The sequence below is a fragment of the Schistocerca cancellata genome, chromosome 6 (genome assembly GCF_023864275.1).
Source record: "Schistocerca cancellata isolate TAMUIC-IGC-003103 chromosome 6, iqSchCanc2.1, whole genome shotgun sequence".
NCBI lineage: Eukaryota > Metazoa > Arthropoda > Insecta > Orthoptera > Acrididae > Schistocerca > Schistocerca cancellata.
The window spans coordinates 542,137,322-542,156,814 of record NC_064631.1 but is presented as its reverse complement, the minus strand read 5'-3'; the positions used below and the strand labels follow the sequence as shown (position 1 = coordinate 542,156,814).

The 19,493-nt window shown below is 46.7% G+C and overlaps 1 protein-coding gene across 3 annotated transcripts in view; it reads left to right on the top strand.

Moving 5' to 3' along the window:
• The first annotated feature begins 11,691 nt into the window (after window positions 1–11,691).
• The window catches only part of LOC126191506 (V-type proton ATPase 116 kDa subunit a 1-like), a 278,558-nt gene continuing 270,756 nt past the window's right edge, over window positions 11,692–19,493 (top strand). For 2 of the 3 annotated variants that reach the window (XM_049932400.1, XM_049932399.1), the window contains exon 1: window positions 11,692–11,861. The gene's annotated coding sequence lies outside the window, so the exon portion shown is untranslated. Of the gene's footprint in view, window positions 11,862–12,018; window positions 12,042–19,493 lie in introns of those variants that run through there. The other variant, XM_049932401.1, reaches the window with a different exon arrangement.

The window sequence follows — 19,493 nt, the reverse complement described above, 5'->3', positions numbered from 1 at the left end:
CACAAGTGGCAGTAGGTTTCTTCAGGCGGGACCTCTCCTAATGATTCTGGATTCGAGTTCTGGCGAGGCCATTTTTTCTCAGTTTTCGCTAACTTTGTGATTTTTGCGTTCGCCAAGCATTGCACACGCAACACGTAGTTTTCCTGCTCGGATATATGAGCCGTCGTTATTACACGTGGTCTTGTTGGTAACTACGAAGGGTAGCCATGGTATCACGGGTGTCCGCAGAAATTTATCCTAAAGGGAGCAAAATTCTAAAACAGCCATCTAACTGATTCGGTGAATTTGAAATAGCATCTTGCCTGAAGCACTAATTGTGACAGGAAATATACAAAACTAATTTTACGCTGAAACTTCCTAGCAGATTAAAACTCTGGAGTTCGAGTCTCGGTCCGGCACACAGTTTTAATCTGCCAGGAAGTTTCATAGCAGGTTTGATTGGAGATTGAAAATCTCCTTCTGGTAATTCTACCGTGTCGAAACATCAATTCAACGATCTGTAATTACTTGTATTTCTTCATATGATGACATCCAGGGTAATCAATGACTAAAGAAACATTGGTAAAAAGTATTCACGAAAAAGTTATTTCATTACAGTACTGGTACTTTGACACTGATATTAATAACCGGAGATATAAAAATTTAGTTCCACAGAGAAAATACTGTTAGATATAAACAAAAATAACCGACCAAAAAGTGCCACGCTGATGTTCCACGAAGCGAAGAAACAAAAAATAAACTTTTGACGACACTTATGCTTATAGGTTTGTTTACAAAACTTCACTTCTGATTTCGTTACTGGATTTATTGCTTTATTTCCATATTTTCATTATTTTTGGCTGGCATAACTAAAGTTGAATGAAATCTGTTTTGGAAGTTACGTTTTTTGAGTTGGCTGGAAAGAGCGTAACCCACGGCCAGTATTCGACTGGATGAATGTTGGAAATCTCCCAAAACAAACCTCTAATTGGCGGTAGAATCGACTTTTAACAGTCAAGCACGTAAGGGGGCGCGGGTTCGATTCCCGGCAGGGGACTGGGTGTTGTGTGTTCGTTCTTCATCATTTTCATCATAATTGACTCGCAAGTCGCTGAAGTGGCGTCAACTAAAGAGACTTGCAATACGGCGGCCGAACCACGAAGGGGATATCCCGGCCAGTAAATGCCATACGATCATTTCATTTCATTTTGTCATCTTCCCTTTAGTTTGTCGCGTTATTGTGAAGTCAGGCTAGCTGTACTACGTTTTTAGTAGCACTACGACTGCGTTTGGTGCTGTATTGCAGCCCATAAATTTGAGAAAATCCCAGTTTTGTGAACGGATTTTGGATAGGATGCAGGACGAAGAAATTGTCCCTGACCTTTTTTTCGGACGAATCATGGTTCAACATAAGTGGATACTTTAATCCACAAAATAACCGTTATTGGAGTTCTGAATATCCTAACGTACGTAGTAGACGAAGCAGCACTGCATGATCAAAAAATAAGATGTGGTGCGCTATTAGCGCTGAGAGAATAATAGGCCTTATTTTTTTGGGGAACAATTAACAGCGAGAGACATTCGGAAAACGTTTTGCGGCTGTTTTTGGCCAGTTAACTGAGAGAGAACATGCTTTCCTGACATTTAAGCAGGACTGTGCGACGACGCATACAACCGACTGCTAATTACAGGAAATTCGTGACGCGTTTCAAGATAGAGCTATCACTAACAACATCTGGCCGCCTCGTTCGCCGGATTTAACCCTGTGCAATTCTTATCTCGGGGTGTGGGGGGAGGAGGGGGGGCAGGGGAGGAGCATTAAAAGAGAAAGTGTACAAATCAGATCCACGTACTATAGATGAACTTAAAACTAACTTCGTCAATAAATTGCTGCCATTTCTCAGGAGGAACTGCAGAGTGTAATAAGCAATTTATTATGCTTGAACAACGAAGGGAGGCGGTTCCATCATCTCCTTGCTTAATATACGGGAGTAATTTGCATTCCCGTTTAAGTGTTTACGTTTATATATGTTAGAAGTAACTGACGCTACAAACCGTACTGTTCTTACTGCAGACCTACGGTCAGCCGCGCTGCGGGCACTGTAGCTGGTCGGTCGCTGACGTGAAAGCGGTTAAGCCCCTTACACACAGGTACAGTAGCGGCGGCCAGTAGTTGTGGTCAGTACTAACAGTTAGTAATTACACCTCAACTGTCCCCGTGTGTGGAGGCCTCAACGCCCAGTAGGCTACCGGCGGCTAGGAAACTCAAGCAGGTTTGAGTTTAGTGGACGCCAGAGGGCCAGTAATACGGTCACGTGATCCAGTGACATCCGCTACTGGACCTCTGTTAAAAGGTACCGGACGCCAGTAGAGCACTAGACGCATTTGAGGGAGTAATTACCGTTGCACGTATTGTTGCGAAACGTCTTCAATACCTTAAGAAGCAGAGTCAAAACCAACTGCTGGAGTACAATGGAGTGCGGAGAATGTACGTATATTTTTAGAAACTTGCATAAGCTATGAACTATTATGGAACTATTTTTTTAGAGCCTGTATGAAGGCTATAAAGGCTACGAATAGAGGTGAACTCTTGAAAATGAGTTCATCAAGGCCAAGCGGAACGGCCATTGACTGACGATATGTACGTACCGAGTGCTACCATAGTTCACTGTAACCGATAGTTTATTGAGAGACGTAGTCAACACCGAAATTGGTTTTTTATCCTTGTGTATGTCAAATCAGAACCATGAGCCCAAGCACATCAGTATATGGGTAGTCAATTAATTGTCACCTTCTAGTCTGTAGGGCATACGTACTAAAATGAAAACACAAGCAGCAAACGTATTTGTAAACATAAGGAGAAAAGGATAATAACAATTACTTCGAAAGAAAACACTCTCCAGAGTATGTGATTTAATACGAAAATAGGCTACATCAAACGACTACGAAGCCATTGTATTCTAAAATATTTTGCAATGTTGTTAATGTTATCACCTATTAACTTTACAACAAACTTTGTGATTCACTGTACAATAAAACCAGTAAAATGTTAAGAAAAATTTATTTTACAGAGTTCGTCAATAACTAAGAAGGGTCCATATACATTTGCTGTGTCATTTATTACATGCCAGTAGTCTTAATCTGCCAAGATACTCGTCCTTCTCCACAGCTAATTTCTTCCTTGTTTCCGAAGCAGTTTTAGAATGTGTGTTTTGTCGAGCGAGTCCCTCTCAATGACGGAAGTTCTGCTCCAGCGAAACGACACTGGCTGGAGCGGGAACCTCCGGTGTCAGTGTCCTCATTGTCAACCGACCTCTTTCAAAGCACTTCGATTTCTTTTCCAAAGATTAGAAATTTTGCTGCCATTATACCAAATGCGTTTTCCAACGATGTCCGTGCACGCTATAAACGACAACCGTCAGCGCTTCTATGTAATGTTACAGACTTTGAGGGATGATAGAGAAGGGTAAGTGTGTCAACCTGAGGTAAGGAACCATGCTCTGTAAACAGCCGAGTCGGAAGTTATGAGGGGAAAATCGTTCTGATATCTCTGACAGTTGAATACATGTGCCAGCACTGTCGTTGATAAGATCGTAGGGTAGGCAACCTTCACAGGTGGTGATATGGACCAAAACAAGACAAAAATTTCCGGTAAATAAGGGCTCTAAAATGCATGCCTTAGGAGCTATGGGATTTGTTCAGTAGAAGGGCTGTGTTTCACAGTACTGAAGATGAACAAGTTCCTGTAGCTCTTACGGCTTGCATTTTAGAGCCCGTGCTTAATTGCCATTTATTCTTGTTTTCGCCCATACTATACAATTTCTGAAAGTTGCCTACCGTATAATCTTAGCAACAATACCGGTACAAGTGTTCCACTGTGAGAGGTGTCCGAACGATTTTCGCTTACAAGTTTCGACTTGGTCGTTTCCAGAGCAGAGCAGGGTCAAGTTGATACATTTACCCTTCTGCATCCTCCCTGAAAGTATGTACCATCATCACGGAATCACCCTGTACAGTGACTGCTACTAAAGTCACAGTATTTCCCAGTAGGCTCAGCACTGTTAAATCAACAGTCCCGTAGAGTCACTCGTAATCATTGCTAGAAATGCGTGAGAATTCTGTAATGAACAGACGGGCTGTAAACTAGACCCCAGGAGGGTGAAGTCACCCCTTTAGTACCCCCCTCACCCCACCCCCACCCCGAGATTAGTATTTCCTGGGCAGTTATCAGTTTATATCCTGCATCTCGTAGAAGGAACCAGCAGTGTATGAGGGTGGTTTTATAAGTCTGGCAAATTTCCATGAAAGAATGGAACATCTGTGTTGCGCTTTCATGGTTGATGTGCTTGATTATTCCAAGCATCGTATAAAGAATTTCAACAATGTACAGCATACAGTTCATTGTTGACAGCCGTCCGAATTGGTCAGTGTGCAGACTACGATTGAAAATGGAGAAAACTGAGCTTCGTGCTGTTACGAAACTTTTCATTTCAACAACTGGACTGCCGCACTAATCAGAACAGAATTGGATGAAGTTCGCACGGACTCCACCATCATTGAAGACCATTAATGAATTTAAACGCGATTGGACAAGCACCGAAGACGAAGCGCGCTCCGGCCGTCCAACTGAGATCACCAAAAAGGAAACTGTCGACAAAAACCATGATACGGTAATGAAAGGCGACCGAATAAAAATTAGTAAGATTTCTGGGGCTGTAGGCTTCTCAACTGACCGAGTACATAACTGCCTGCACGGAGAATTGATGTGTGCGAGGCGGGTTCCGTGATTGCTCACAGTCGACCAAAGAGCATCCGCACAACTTTCTGCACGATGTCCGGCGATGTTTAATTGCAATCCTCAGGACTTTCTGCGCCGATTTGTGATTAGCAATTAAACTTGGATCCATCATTACACACCAGTGTCAAAACGCCAGTCAAGAAATGGACAAAGGCTGGTGAAAGTGCAGCGAAGAAGCCAAAGATCATTTCGTCAGCTGGTACGGTTGTGGCCACTGTTTTTTGGGATTTCCAACGAATAACCGTCTTAGATTACTTGTAAAAGACAGAAACATAACTGGACCCTATTATGCTTCACTGTTGGATCGTTTGAAACTTGCGCTGGCTGCAAAAAGACAAGATTGGCAACCAAAAAAGTGATCTTACCCCAAGATAACGCACCACTGCACACATCAGCGATAACAATACGAAAGTGCATGAACTGGGCTTTGGACTGGTTCCTCATCCACCGTCCTTAGCAGATTTATCCCAAGTGATTTCTTCCTGTTCCCAAACTTGAAACTTTGGCTCGCTAGGAAGAAATTTTCCTGAAATGAGGAAGTGGTCGTTGCAGACAACGAGTATTTTGCAGAGTTTGACGGAATCTATTTTCCGATGGGATGAAAAAGCTGGAGGATCGCTGGGTCAAGCGTATATCCGTGAAAGGAGACTACGTCGAGAAGTAAGGTGGGTTGTTTACAAAACAAACGTTTTTTCTTTCTTCTTTCCCGCACTTTTCAAACAACCACGAGTAGTTCCTTGATAAACACAAGGAAATTTCTGCACACTTCATGCACATGGAGCATGTAAATTTAATGACGTACGGTTTCATTCACAGGTGGTGGGGAGTGGCTTTTCCACTTCCGTACGACACTGGTAACTGGGTAGCAGCAGCCTGTTGGCCGAGAGGAATATTTCCTTTGTGCAGTCTGTCACGGAGCTTTTGCCTTGTAACGCGATACTGAGACTGTGCTTTTTCGGGTCTCACTACAGTCGCCAAGAGGATTAGATCACCGGAGATTTATGATAACTACTTTCAGTGGGACTCTGTCAACAACAAGAAGGACATTAGCACGTGCACATTACTGGTCCTATGTACTGTAAAATTGCTAAGCGGTCGAAGGCATCCATTCAGCCCCGTGTTGACCAGTCTGGTGTAACAGATGAAGATAGCTAAACGAAAGCCCAAGATTTAAATTTCACGTTCAAGACACCGTTCACACATGAGAATCGTGTAAACATACGCTCATTTGACCATAGGACAGACTCCAGTATGGATGACATAGTAATAAGCATCCCTATCGTAGAGAAACAACTGAAAGATTTGAAAGCAAATAAATCATCTCCGGATGGAATTCCAACTCGGTTTTATAAAGAGTACTCTACGGCATTGGCCCCTTACCTAGCTTGCATTTATCGCGAATCTCTCGCCCAGCACAAAGTCCCAAGCGAGTGGAAAAAAGCGCAGGTGACTCCAGTGTATAAGAAGCGTAAAAGAACACACCCGAAAAACTACAGACCAATATCCCTAACTTCGATTTGCTGCAGAGTCCTTGAACATATTCTCATTTTGAATATAATAAACTTTCTTGAGACTGAGAATCCACGAGTCAGCATGGTTTTTCGAAAGCAACGCTCGTGCGAAACTCAGCTTGCCCTTTACTCACATGATATACTGAGAACTACGCATGAATGGCAACAGGCAGAGTCCATATTTCTAGATGTCCGGGAAGTATTTGACACGGTGCCTCACTGCAGGCTGTTATTGAAGGTACAAGCATGTGGAGTAAGTTCACAGATATATGAGTCGCTCGAAGACTTCTTAAGATTAGATTAGATTAGTACTTGTTCCATAGATCGTGAATACGACAGTTCGTAATGATGTGGAACGTGTAAGGTTAATAAAAGGTGTCTTTACAAGATATTACATTACACAAAATATTACATGACACTTTTTTTTTTGATTGGGGGTGGGGAAATTACCCACTTACTATATCCAAAAATTCATCTAATGAGTAGAAGGAGCTGCTATTCAGAAATTCTTTTAATTTCATTTTAAATGCTATATGGCTGTCAGACTGTTGATGCTATTAGATAAGTGACCAAAGACTTTTGTGGCAGCTTTATTTGCCCCTTTCTGAGCCAAAGTTAGATTTAACCTTGAGTAGTGAAGATGATCCTTTCTCCTAGTGTTGTAGCCATGTACACTGCTATTACTTTTGAATTCGTTCGGATTGTTAATAACAAATTTCATAAGCGAATATATATATTGGGAGGCTACAGCGAAGATCCCTAGTTCTTTAAATAAGTGTCTGCAGGGTGATCTTGGATGAGCTCCAGCAATTATTCTGATTACACGCTTTTGTGCAATGAACACTCTTTTACTCAATGATGAGTTACCCCAGAATATGATGCCATACGAAAGCAGAGAACGAAAATACGCGTGGTAAGCTAATTTACTGAGATGTACACTCCTGGAAATGGAAAAAAGAACACATTGACACCGGTGTGTCAGACCCACCATACTTGCTCCGGACACTGCGAGAGGGCTGTACAAGCAATGATCACACGCACGGCACAGCGGACACACCAGGAACCGCGGTGTTGGCCGTCGAATGGCGCTAGCTGCGCAGCATTTGTGCACCGCCGCCGTCAGTGTCAGCCAGTCTGCCGTGGCATACGGAGCTCCATCGCAGTCTTTAACACTGGTAGCATGCCGCGACAGCGTGGACGTGAACCGTATGTGCAGTTGACGGACTTTGAGCGAGGGCGTATAGTGGGCATGCGGGAGGCCGGGTGGACGTACCGCCGAATTGCTCAACACGTGGGGCGTGAGGTCTCCACAGTACATCGATGTTATCGCCAGTGGTCGGCGGAAGGTGCACGTGCCCGTCGACCTGGGACCGGACCGCAGCGACGCACGGATGCACGCCAAGACCGTAGGATCCTACGCAGTGCCGTAGGGGACCGCACCGCCACTTCCCACCAAATTAGGGACACTGTTGCTCCTGGGGTATCGGCGAGGACCATTCGCAACCGTCTCCATGAAGCTGGGCTACGGTCCCGCACACCGTTAGGCCGTCTTCCGCTCACGCCCCAACATCGTGCAGCCCGCCTCCAGTGGTGTCGCGACAGGCGTGAATGGAGGGACGAATGGAGACGTGTCGTCGTCAGCGATGAGAGTCGCTTCTGCCTTGGTGCAATGATGGTCGTATGCGTGTTTGGCGCCGTGCAGGTGAGCGCCACAATCAGGACTGCATACGACCGAGGCACACAGGGCCAACACCCGGCATCATGGTGTGGGGAGCGATCTCCTACACTGGCCGTACACCACTGGTGATCGTCGAGGGGACACTGAATAGTGCACGGTACATCCAAACCGTCATCGAACCCATCGTTCTACCATTCCTAGACCGGCAAGGGAACTTGCTGTTCCAACAGGACAATGCACGTCCGCATGTATCCCGTGCCACCCAACGTGCTCTAGAAGGTGTAAGTCAACTACCCTGGCCAGCAAGATCTCCGGATCTGTCCCCCATTGAGCATGTTTGGGACTGGATGAAGCGTCGTCTCACGCGGTCTGCACGTCCAGCACGAACGCTGGTCCAACTGAGGCGCCAGGTGGAAATGGCATGGCAAGCCGTTCCACAGGACTACATCCAGCATCTCTACGATCGTCTCCATGGGAGAATAGCAGCCTGCATTGCTGCGAAAGGTGGATATACACTGTACTAGTGCCGACATTGTGCATGGTCTGTTGCCTGTGTCTATGTGCCTGTGGTTCTGTCAGTGTGATCATGTGATGTATCTGACCCCAGGAATGTGTCAATAAAGTTTCCCCTTCCTGGGACAATGAATTCACGGTGTTCTTATTTCAATTTCCAGGAGTGTATATCGCCAAAATTTGCAATGACTCATCAGAGGCAAGGATTATCACCAGGAGTGCCCCAGGGAAGTGTGATAGGACCGCTGTTGTTCTGTGTACACATTAATTATTTGGCGGACAGGGTGTGCAAGGTGTCGAATTTGAGTGACTGTAGGAGGATAGAAAATGACTTGGACAACATTTCCAGTTGGTTTGATGAATGACAGCCAGCCCTAAATATGTAATAATGCAAGTTAATGCGGGTAAGTAGGAACATCAAACCTGTAATGTTCAGATACAGTATTACTAGTGTTCTACTTGACATAGTTCGTTTAAATATCTGGGCATAACGTTGCAAAACGATATGAGGGGGGAATGAGCTTTTATGAGAACTGTGATCGGGAAGGCGAATGGTCGACTTCAGTTTATTTGGAGAATTCTAGGAAAGTGTGGTTCATCTGTAAAGGATACCGCTTATGGGACGCTGGTGTGACCCATTCTTGAGTATTGCTTGAGTGTTTGGGATCCGTTCCAGGTCGGATTGAAGGAAGACGTCGAAGAAATTAAGAGGCGGGCTGCTAAATTTGATACCGGTAGGTTCGAACAACACACAAGTGTCACGGAGGTTCTCCAGGAAGTAAAATGGGAATCCCTGGAGGGAACGCGAAGGCGACGTTCTTTTCGAGAAACATTACTGAGAAAGTTTAGAGAACCGTCATTTGAAGCTGATTACCGATCGATTCTGCTGCCGCCAACGTATACTGTGCGTAAGGAGCACAAAGATAAGATTGAGAAATTAGGGCATTACACAATCGTTTTTCCCTCGCTCTGTATGCGAGTGGAACAGGAAAGCAAATGGCTAGTAGTGGTACAGGATATCCACCGGCATGCACCACATTGTGGCCTGCGGAATATCTATGTTGATGTAGATCTAGTTGTAGATGGAAAGTGTTAAGTCACAGTGTTAATGAAAATCACGAAAAAATTCCATCACCAGGACTCAAACCTACAACCACTTGGATGTAAATCAATGAGGAGTGGATGGGGTGGGGGAAGGAAAAGTGAGATAGGTTGCAGTCAAAATAAACTAGAAAGTGAAAAATTAACACATTAACTTCTGACACGTGTTGCGGTATCCAAGACCGCGCCTCGTGATCTACGTATAAGCACAAAACTCGTTCGCAGGAATTTGTCAGTTTTAGCGATCCTGAGTTTGATGAAGATATTAGTCAAAGAATAGAGGAACACGTCAATGATATAGTTCAAGAAACAGACGACTTTTTGCAATACCAAGTGCTCACAATTCTGCTGTCGGACAAGACTATCCTTCACAGAAAGAATTTCAGAACAGTAATGTTGGGCACTTTCATGCTTCTCAGGAATGCTTCTCGGGAATGCAGATATGGAGGAAAGACTCATGGCAGCTGTCGTTAGAAGTGTAGGAGCGGAAATGAAATCTGTGGGTAATTAGTAGCTATCACTTTTTGATACTTCTGACATCAGCGTGAGGAGAAAGAGCAGTTGTTTTGGGTCAGAAATTTGTATAATATCTACTTTAAAGACACAATTTCCTCTGTTTGCATTGTCTAAAATCGAAGACCAGCACGTAACTTTAAAAGAAAACAGTCATTTTTTTTATATAGAAAGTAAAGTGTAAGAGAAATGTTTTCAGCTTCATTTCCAGCCCCAATGAGTTTCCCTTCAACAATCTTTGGTACTAATTGGTGTCTACTGCGAGGCGATCACTATGAAAAATTCAAACCAAGCTTAACCCTTCACTTACAAGGCGACTTTTTGTGTAATGCATACTGCAACGTGTGATCTCTGTGACCCCTGTGTTTAAACTGAGATTTAGGGAATAAATCATTTGAAAATTTTCATTTAAGCTATATGTCATTTATTTTCACAATTATTTCAGTGTTGTTTAAATACTTCTCGGTGACTTCATTGCGCTAAATAAAGCCTATAGTAGTTTCCTTTTTCTCACATAAAATTACACACTTTCGTGCGGATTTTTAAAAAGTAGAAATGGACAAACTGATGGAGAATTGAATTTTACATTCTGAAAAATTTTGGCAACACTTAAATATTTTCACATTACACTAAATTCCATGGTTTTAAGCTTGCGCATATAAACTGCACTCGATAGACAAAAAAAGGAAGTCTGCAAAACTGACATTCACTGCTGGAATGTATATTTTCCTTTACCATTACTGAGAACACTTTTGATGTAAACTGTTGCTCTAAGTATCATGGAGAAGCATGAAGGTGCCCAACATCACTGTTCTGAAATTCTTTCTCTGAAGGATAGTCTTGTCCGACAGCAGAATTGTGAGCACTTGGTATTGCAAAACGTCGTCTGTTTCTTGAACTATATCACTGACGTGTTCCTCTACTCTTTGACTAATATATTCATCAAACTCAGGATCGCTAAAACTGACAAATTCCTGTGAACGAGTTTTGTGCTTATACGTAGATGACGAGGCGCGGTCTTGGAGACCGCAACACGTGTCAGCAACAAACAAAAAACGGGACAATGGAAGCGACAGTAAAACATTACACAGTTGGTGAGTTAAGGATGGTAGTTGGAATATGGAAGCAATCCGCCAGAATTTGCCTAGGCGAGTGAATTCTTGCGCAATTAGCGACACCACACCTCGTGAGTTTAGGGATATTTTTCAAAGTGGTAGTAAAAGTACGGCAATGAACCAGTCGAAAGACATGACTTTAAAAAAATCGCATAAAGTACCTTGCTGTCAATATGCAGGTTATTGTTTTGTTCGTTTAAAAATGTCCCATATGATGAACAACGTTTTTGGTTTAGACTGGCAGGTTTGTTGTGATTTGAACGCTGTTGTTGTAGCGCACAGCACAAACCGCTATCTTACAGCTCTCTGCACATCTGTCCCGGTTATCGCGTGTCTTGGGAAAACTGGAACGTGTTAGTCCACAGGATTGTTAGCGACATATCGGGAGTGATACAGCCAGATAGGCGAATAAGAACGCGTTATCTTCGTCTAGATAATACGGACGAGAACCGTATTACGCCACACTCCTTGCTAGCACTTCAGCAATCACGTTGGTAATCTCATATTGCCGACGAATGATAGGTACTAAACGCTGAAAGATCTGTGAACAGCCAGCAGCTATTACTGTCGCGCCGCATCTTAATACTGCCGCTTCTGCATCGGACGGTTGCGGAAGAAATCGTCGTTCAGTGAAGTGCACGGAAGAAAAACAGGTAAGTTGGGAGTAAAATCATTCATATTTTTTGTTATTGAGAATTGATCGTGTCGTATACCGTATGTGTGTAGTGGATGCTGTGCTAGTACCAGTACGAGCCCCCCCCCCCCCCCGCCCTCTCCTTCTCCTTTCTAACGTTCCAATTGCGGGAGATGCGAGTGACTGCGGTACGACTGTGGTAAGTTTAATTTCTTTGATTTTACCACAATGGTCCTTATGAGGGACTTATGTGGGAGCAAGTAATAGGTTTCTCCACTCAGCTTGGAACGTACATTTCTCGAATTACTAAGAATACGCCTGGGTGTGATGAACATTGTAGCTGCTGAATAAACAAACATTTGACTAATCACGCAGCCCTATTTTGTGCTAAAGTGCGATTTTCGACCGCTATCCCCACCCCCTCCCCCCCGGCACCTCTGAAATCTTAGTCGTATGATGACAGACTGGTTTGTAGCGTAGCCCGAGGTCTAGGTGAGGTTGGAAGGTGATAACTACTTGACAATTGAGAAGTTAGCGAGTACGAACGCCAAATAAAGTTTGAGGTCAGAGATCCACCTGCAGCGTAGTTTAATGTTTACGTTTGCGTCCTCTTTCACGTACTTTGCCATGTTTAACGCACCTTTGTTTATAGAAACTAAAAATGCAAGATAAATTCAGAAAACCCATATCAGATTGTGGACAAGTTTCTGGCAAGAATTTTGAGGCATATTGTTAACATACGTCGTACTTCAACTACGAAAGCCGCGCGGGTTAACCGTGCGGTCTCAAGCGCATTGCCACGGTTCGCGCGGCTATACCCGTCGGAGGTTCTCGAGTCCTCCCTCGGGCATGGATGTGTGTGTGTTGTCTTTAGCGTAAGTTAGTTTAAGATAGATTAAGTAGTGTGTAAGCCTAGGGACTGATGACCTTAGCAGTTTGGTCCCATAGGAACTTACCACAAAAAAATTTCAACTATGAAAACTGAAACGATGGTCCACTACTTTAGTTTATCCCATGGTTGAATTTGCCTGTATCTTCAGTCAACAAATTTGCATCCAGCACAGGCGAACAATACTCTAGAATCATTCGAGTGTTTCCTAGATTGTTTCTTTCATGAATGAATTAGACCTGACACTGAATCTCCGTCTGCCATTTTCTATAACTGGATTTATATGGTGGCTCTCCTTAAGCCTTGTCATGCTAATTCCCTGCCATTTTCCCTTTAGACGAATGTTGGGATGGTTCAATGAGCAAGGCAACAGACGATCTTCAGCCCATCCACGAACAGTCCAGAGTTGTGAATGTCTCTAAAGAGTCGACTGGACATGTTCCTCTATCTCTTCTTTCGCATGGAAAACTCTACATGTTTGTGATGGCTTAACCGACTCCATTGAATGTTAGCAGTGATTTGACCACTCAGTGCGAGGATGTTTCATCTGTCCACATGCATGAAATCAAATTTGTTTACCTTGAGGGTTGGCACAAATGACGAGGTCGCCATTTCTTCAAATACTAATCGCTGCTAACGGACAAGACATTAGCTGCAGGCGTAGTCTCGACAAACATGACTTCAGAAACACACTGCCCCCTAATTCAATCGCACATAGCGTGTATTTTCTGCATACGTTACATTAGCCTACTGACGTTGCCTGTCCTATAGACATTTTCTCTCGTTTATAGATGTAAGAAGATATGTTTCATGGGAATCGTGCCTTCTTCTTCTTATAGATAGTGGTGTCTGTTCTGTCGGACGTGCCCGGCGTAACAGGTACCACTCGCAATGAAGCAACCGGGACACATACATGAAATAATTGTGGTGAAAGGAACGGGAAAGAAACGAGATGGGAAAGAGATAGAAAGGAAATACACTCCTGGAATTGGAAAAAAGAACACATTGACACCGGTGTGTCAGACCCACCATACTTGCTCCTGACACTGCGAGAGGGCTGTACAAGCAATGATCACACGCACGGCACAGCGGACACACCAGGAACCGCGGTGTTGGCCGTCGAATGGCGCTAGCTGCGCAGCATTTGTGCACCGCCGCCGTCAGTGTCAGCCAGTTTGCCGTGGCATACGGAGCTCCATCGCAGTCTTTAACACTGGTAGCAAGCCGCGACAGCGTGGACGTGAACCGTATGTGCAGTTGACGGACTTTGAGCGAGGGCGTATAGTGGGCATGCGGGAGGCCGGGTGGACGTACCGCCGAATTGCTCAACACGTGGGGCGTGAGGTCTCCACAGTACATCGATGTTGTCGCCAGTGGTCGGCGGAAGGTGCACGTACCGTCGACCTGGGACCGGACCGCAGCGACGCACGGATGCACGCCAAGACCGTAGGATCCTACGCAGTGCCGTAGGGGACCGCACCGCCACTTCCCAGCAAATTAGGGACACTGTTGCTCCTGGGGTATCGGCGAGGACCATTCGCAACCGTCTCCATGAATCTGGGCTACGGTCCGGCACACCGTTAGGCCGTCTTCCGCTCACGCCCTAACATCGTGCAGCCCGCCTCCAGTGGTGTCGCGACAGGCGTGAATGGAGGGACGAATGGAGACGTGTCGTCTTCAGCGATGAGAGTCGCTTCTGCCCTGGTGCCAATGATGGTCGTATGCGTGTTTGGCGCCGTGCAGGTGAGGGCCACAATCACGACTGCATACGACCGAGGCACACAGGGCCAACACCCGGCATCATGGTGTGGGGAGCGATCTCCTACACTGGCCGTACACCACTGGTGATCGTCGAGGGGACACTGAATAGTGCACGGTACATCCAAACCGTCATCAAACCCATCGTTCTACCATTCCTAGACCGGCAAGGGAACTTGCTGTTCCAACAGGACAATGCACGTCCGCATGTATCCCGTGCCACCCAACGTGCTCTAGAAGGTGTACGTCAACTACCCTGGCCAGCAAGATCTCCGGATCTGTCCCCCATTGAGCATGTTTGGGACTGGATGAAGCGTCGTCTCACGCGGTCTGCACGTCCAGCACGAACGCTGGTCCAACTGAGGCGCCAGGTGGAAATGGCATGGCAAGCCGTTCCACAGGACTACATCCAGCATCTCTACGATCGTCTCCATGGGAGAATAGCAGCCTGCATTGCTGCGAAAGGTGGATATACACTGTACTAGTGCCGACATTGTGCATGCTCTGTTGCCTGTGTCTATGTGCCTGTGGTTCTGTCAGTGTGATCATGTGATGTATCTGACCCCAGGAATGTGCCAATAAAGTTTCCCCTTCCTGGGACAATGAATTCACGGTGTTCTTATTTCAATTTCCAGGAGTGTAATTACTTCCAGCAGCACAGGGCGATGTGGCAATGCAACGGCGAGAGTTGAATATTTGTGCTGGACCGGGACTCGAACCCCGATACTCCGCTTCTCCAGAACAGTTGCCTTAACCACCTGTTTTTGTTAGTTTATTTATTATTTTTTTTGTAAGCAGTAAGTAACCGAAACTAATAAGTACACTCGTTGCGTCGAATTGGGGACGCACATAACTGAAAACATTACTGATAGTTGCAGCAAAGGGCAAAAAGAAAGAAAGCAAAGTGTGAGGCTGAGGAAGCCGTTAAATAAAACGGAAGGGTGGAATCCGTACCACCATTAACCGGTACTCCATCTTGCACCGGATGGGAAAGAAAACAAAAAAACTGCGAAGAACCCTTTCACGGGAGTCAAAAAGAGGAAAGGGGCTGCTGCACAGTGCGAAGGGTCACGACGAAACTCTCCATCTGCTTCATCATACAGATATGACTTCTCGTAATGACCAAGGTAGATCCCACGTTGTACCGTGTTGTGTTCTATCATCGTCTTCTAATTTTAGCTTCTCTTACCCGTGATGTTACAGCTACGTGGAGGATCGTGAAACGCACTCCACAAATAATTGGAAAAATATTGTCGATACTTTGGGTCACGGAGGATCTTGCAATGTCGTACCTGCAAACAGTTCCAAAAGTCTAAAGTGTCCTTAGTGCCGCCTGCATGCCCACGAAGCCAGGTCACGGGATTAGTTTTCGTGCGTGGATAATACGTCTCATCTGGGAATAATATAGTCTCGGGTTCGATATGATTCGGCGTCACTCAAAGGGAGTACGCTGACATTTGCTTCACTAAATGCCACACTGCCGTAGACTCGCCACAGCTAAGACGGTGTTCATCGTTGTCTTGAACACCACAGCTCGTGTACATGAGTGAGTCCAACATATGGATCGCATGTAGCCTTGATCTGGTCACCTGCTTACCGTCAACAGTGATGTACAACATCGCCGTGACGGCAGTGTCCAGCGTTACGTGGTGAATCGTCTTCCACACTACTCGCCGGCTGACGTTCGGGTGCTTCCGCTCCACGATGTTATCGGGTCGTCCACATTGCAGGACACGATAAACCGTCCGTGCCGTCGCCAGTCGAGTCGTTGGTAAGGCAAGTCTAACGTAACTGAGTTCGAAGTAAAAGACACCGATGTACACTCCTGGAAATTGAAATAAGAACACCGTGAATTCATTGTCCCAGGAAGGGGAAACTTTATTGACACATTCCTGGGGTCAGATACATCACATGATCACACTGACAGAACCACAGGCACATAGACACAGGCAACAGAGCATGCACAATGTCGGCACTAGTACAGTGTATATCCACCTTTCGCAGCAATGCAGGCTGCTATTCTCCCATGGAGACGATCGTAGAGATGCTGGATGTAGTCCTGTGGAACGGCTTGCCATGCCATTTCCACCTGGCGCCTCAGTTGGACCAGCGTTCGTGCTGGACGTGCAGACCGCGTGAGACGACGCTTCATCCAGTCCCAAACATGCTCAATGGGGGACAGATCCGGAGATCTTGCTTGCCAGGGTAGTTGACTTACACCTTCTAGAGCACGTTGGGTGGCACGGGATACATGCGGACGCGCATTGTCCTGTTGGAACAGCAAGTTCCCTTGCCAATCTAGGAATGGTAGAACGATGGGTTCGATGACGGTTTGGATGTACCGTGCACTATTCAGTGTCCCCTCGACGATCACCTGTGGTGTACGGCCGGTGTAGGAGATCGCTCCCCACACCATGATGCCGGATGTTGGCCCTGTGTGCCTCGGTCGTATGCAGTCCTGATTGTGGCGCTCACCTGCACGGCGCCAAACACGCATACGACCATCATTGGCACCAAGGCAGAAGCGACTCTCATCGCTGAAGACGACACGTCTCCATTCGTCCCTCCATTCACGCCTGTCGCGACACCACTGGAGGCGGGCTGCACGATGTTGGGGCGTGAGCGGAAGACGGCCTAACGGTGTGCGAGACCGTAGCCCAGCTTCATGGAGACGGTTGCGAATGGTCCTCGCCGATACCCCAGGAGCAACAGTGTCCCTAATTTGCTGGGAAGTGGCGGTGCGGTCCCGTACGGCACTGCGTAGGATCCTACGGTCTTGGCGTGCATCCGTGCGTCGCTGCGGTCCGGTCCCAGGTCGACGGGCACGTGCACCTTCCGCCGACCACTGGCGACAACATCGATGTACTGTGGAGACCTCACGCCCCACGTGTTGAGCAATTCGGCGGTACGTCCACCCGGCCTCCCGCATGCCCACTATACGCCCTCGCTCAAAGTCCGTCAACTGCACATACGTTTCACGTCCACGCTGTCGCGGCATGCTACCAGTGTTAAAGACTGCGATGGAGCTCCGTATGCCACGGCAAACTGGCTGACACTGACGGCGGCGGTGCACAAATGCTGCGCAGCTAGCGCCATTCGACGGCCAACACCGCGGTTCCTGGTGTGTCCGCAGTGCCGTGCGTGTGATCATTGCTTGTACAGCCCTCTCGCAGTATCCGGAGCAAGTATGGTGGGTCTGACACACCGGTGTCAATGTGTTCTTTTTTCCATTTCCAGGAGTGTAGAAGAGGGACGAGGGAACGTGATGTATTGGCACAGGTGGAGAGAGGGAGGGCGGCGCTAGTTCTTCTAATAACAAACTCGTCAGACTGTCCGGACGGCGGTGCCATAGTTTGACTAACGTGCTCACAAATAGGGCAACCGTTCTGTCATGAACGTGATAAAGGCCAAGCCCTCCCCGATCCGGGGCAAGGACTCATATTTGATCTTGAAAAGCATTCCTGAACTCACAAAGGACCCAAAAGCCGCCAGTATAAGGCCAGCTAACATCATCGGTATAGGTAATATCTGGGCGATGTGCGGAATGCGTGACGCTAAATGTGTGTTGACATTCTGGGTCCGTTGGACGATGTCCATTGCTCGTAGACGGTTATTGGCTATCCACGTCCGAGCATTTCGTGAAAGTCGTCGAATGTTGTGAGCAGCGGTTCGTCGCATATCGTCTGTGAAATCAATGTCGAAGCATTTCAAAGTACTCTGAGCTGTAAGGGGGTGAAGCTGTCCTCAGGCAGTCCGAACCCGGTGTTCATCGCCACTGATTTTGCGACGTTGATGCGACTACCACTGGCCATCCTATTTGTAGCCATCCAGTTCAGTGCGCTGGCGGTGTCGTCGCCGTTACTGATGACAGTTACCAGGTCGTCAGCGTATGCTTTACATCGGAAAGTTTTGCCTCGCAATGTCATATTCGTTAGTCGTCGGCTCAGGTCGCATAGGAGTGGTTCCATGGCCACGGCGTAAAGTAACGTGGACAGAGGGCAGCCCTGGCGTATCGATCGAGAAATGTTGAGGGGCTGCGTAGGCCGGCCGTTAACGATCACCTTGGACGTCGCGCCACGGAGTAGTCGCATGGCGACAGTGACAAATGGCTGAGCAGGCCGGTGTGGCCGTGCGGTTCTAGGCGCTTCTGTCTGGAACCGCGTGACCGCTACGGTCACAGGTTCGAATCCTGCCTCGGGCGTGGATGTGTGTGATGTCCTTAGGTTAGTTAGGTTTAATTAGTTCTAAGTTTTAGGCGACTGATGAGCTCAGAAATTAAGTCGCATAGTGCTCAGAGCCGTTTGAACCATTTGAACAAATGGCTGTGTGTATCGCATATGTTGGAGGACCGCTTCCAAGTAGTCGTGGCCCACGCGATCGAAATCTTGACTGAAGTCGATTGCCGCCAGCGCACCCTTCAGAAGACATGCCCTCGCTAGTGATATCAAAATGGTTCAAATGGCTCTGAGCACAATGGGACTCAACTTCTAAGGTCATCAGCCCCTAGAACTTAGAACTACTTAAACCTAACTAACCTAAGGACATCACACACATCCATGCCCGCGGCAGGATTCGAACCTGCGACCGTAGCGGTCGTGCGGTTCCAGACTGTAGCGCCTAGAACCGCTCGGCCACTCCGGCCGACGGTAGTGATATCAAGTCACGATGTTCACTGAGTGCAGTTTGAATGTTGTTGTCACCTCCTAATGACGTTTGATCGGGTGAGATGACGTGTTGTAAGGTCTGGTGTATCAATGCCGCCAACAGTCGAGAAAAGATCCTAAAGTCGCAATTCAAGAGCGTCAGAGGGCGGTAGTCCTGCATCCGTGAGCCACCGAACGGTTTGTGAATAGGAATAACCATCCCTTCTACATGGGATGGCATCAGGACCCGGAGACTTGTTTACAGCTCCTTTTCTAATGGCGTCGATCACTTCGTCTTCTGTAGTTTCTTCAATCAAGGCCGCTTCCATTCCCGGGGTGACGGTGCCGTAAATCATGTGAG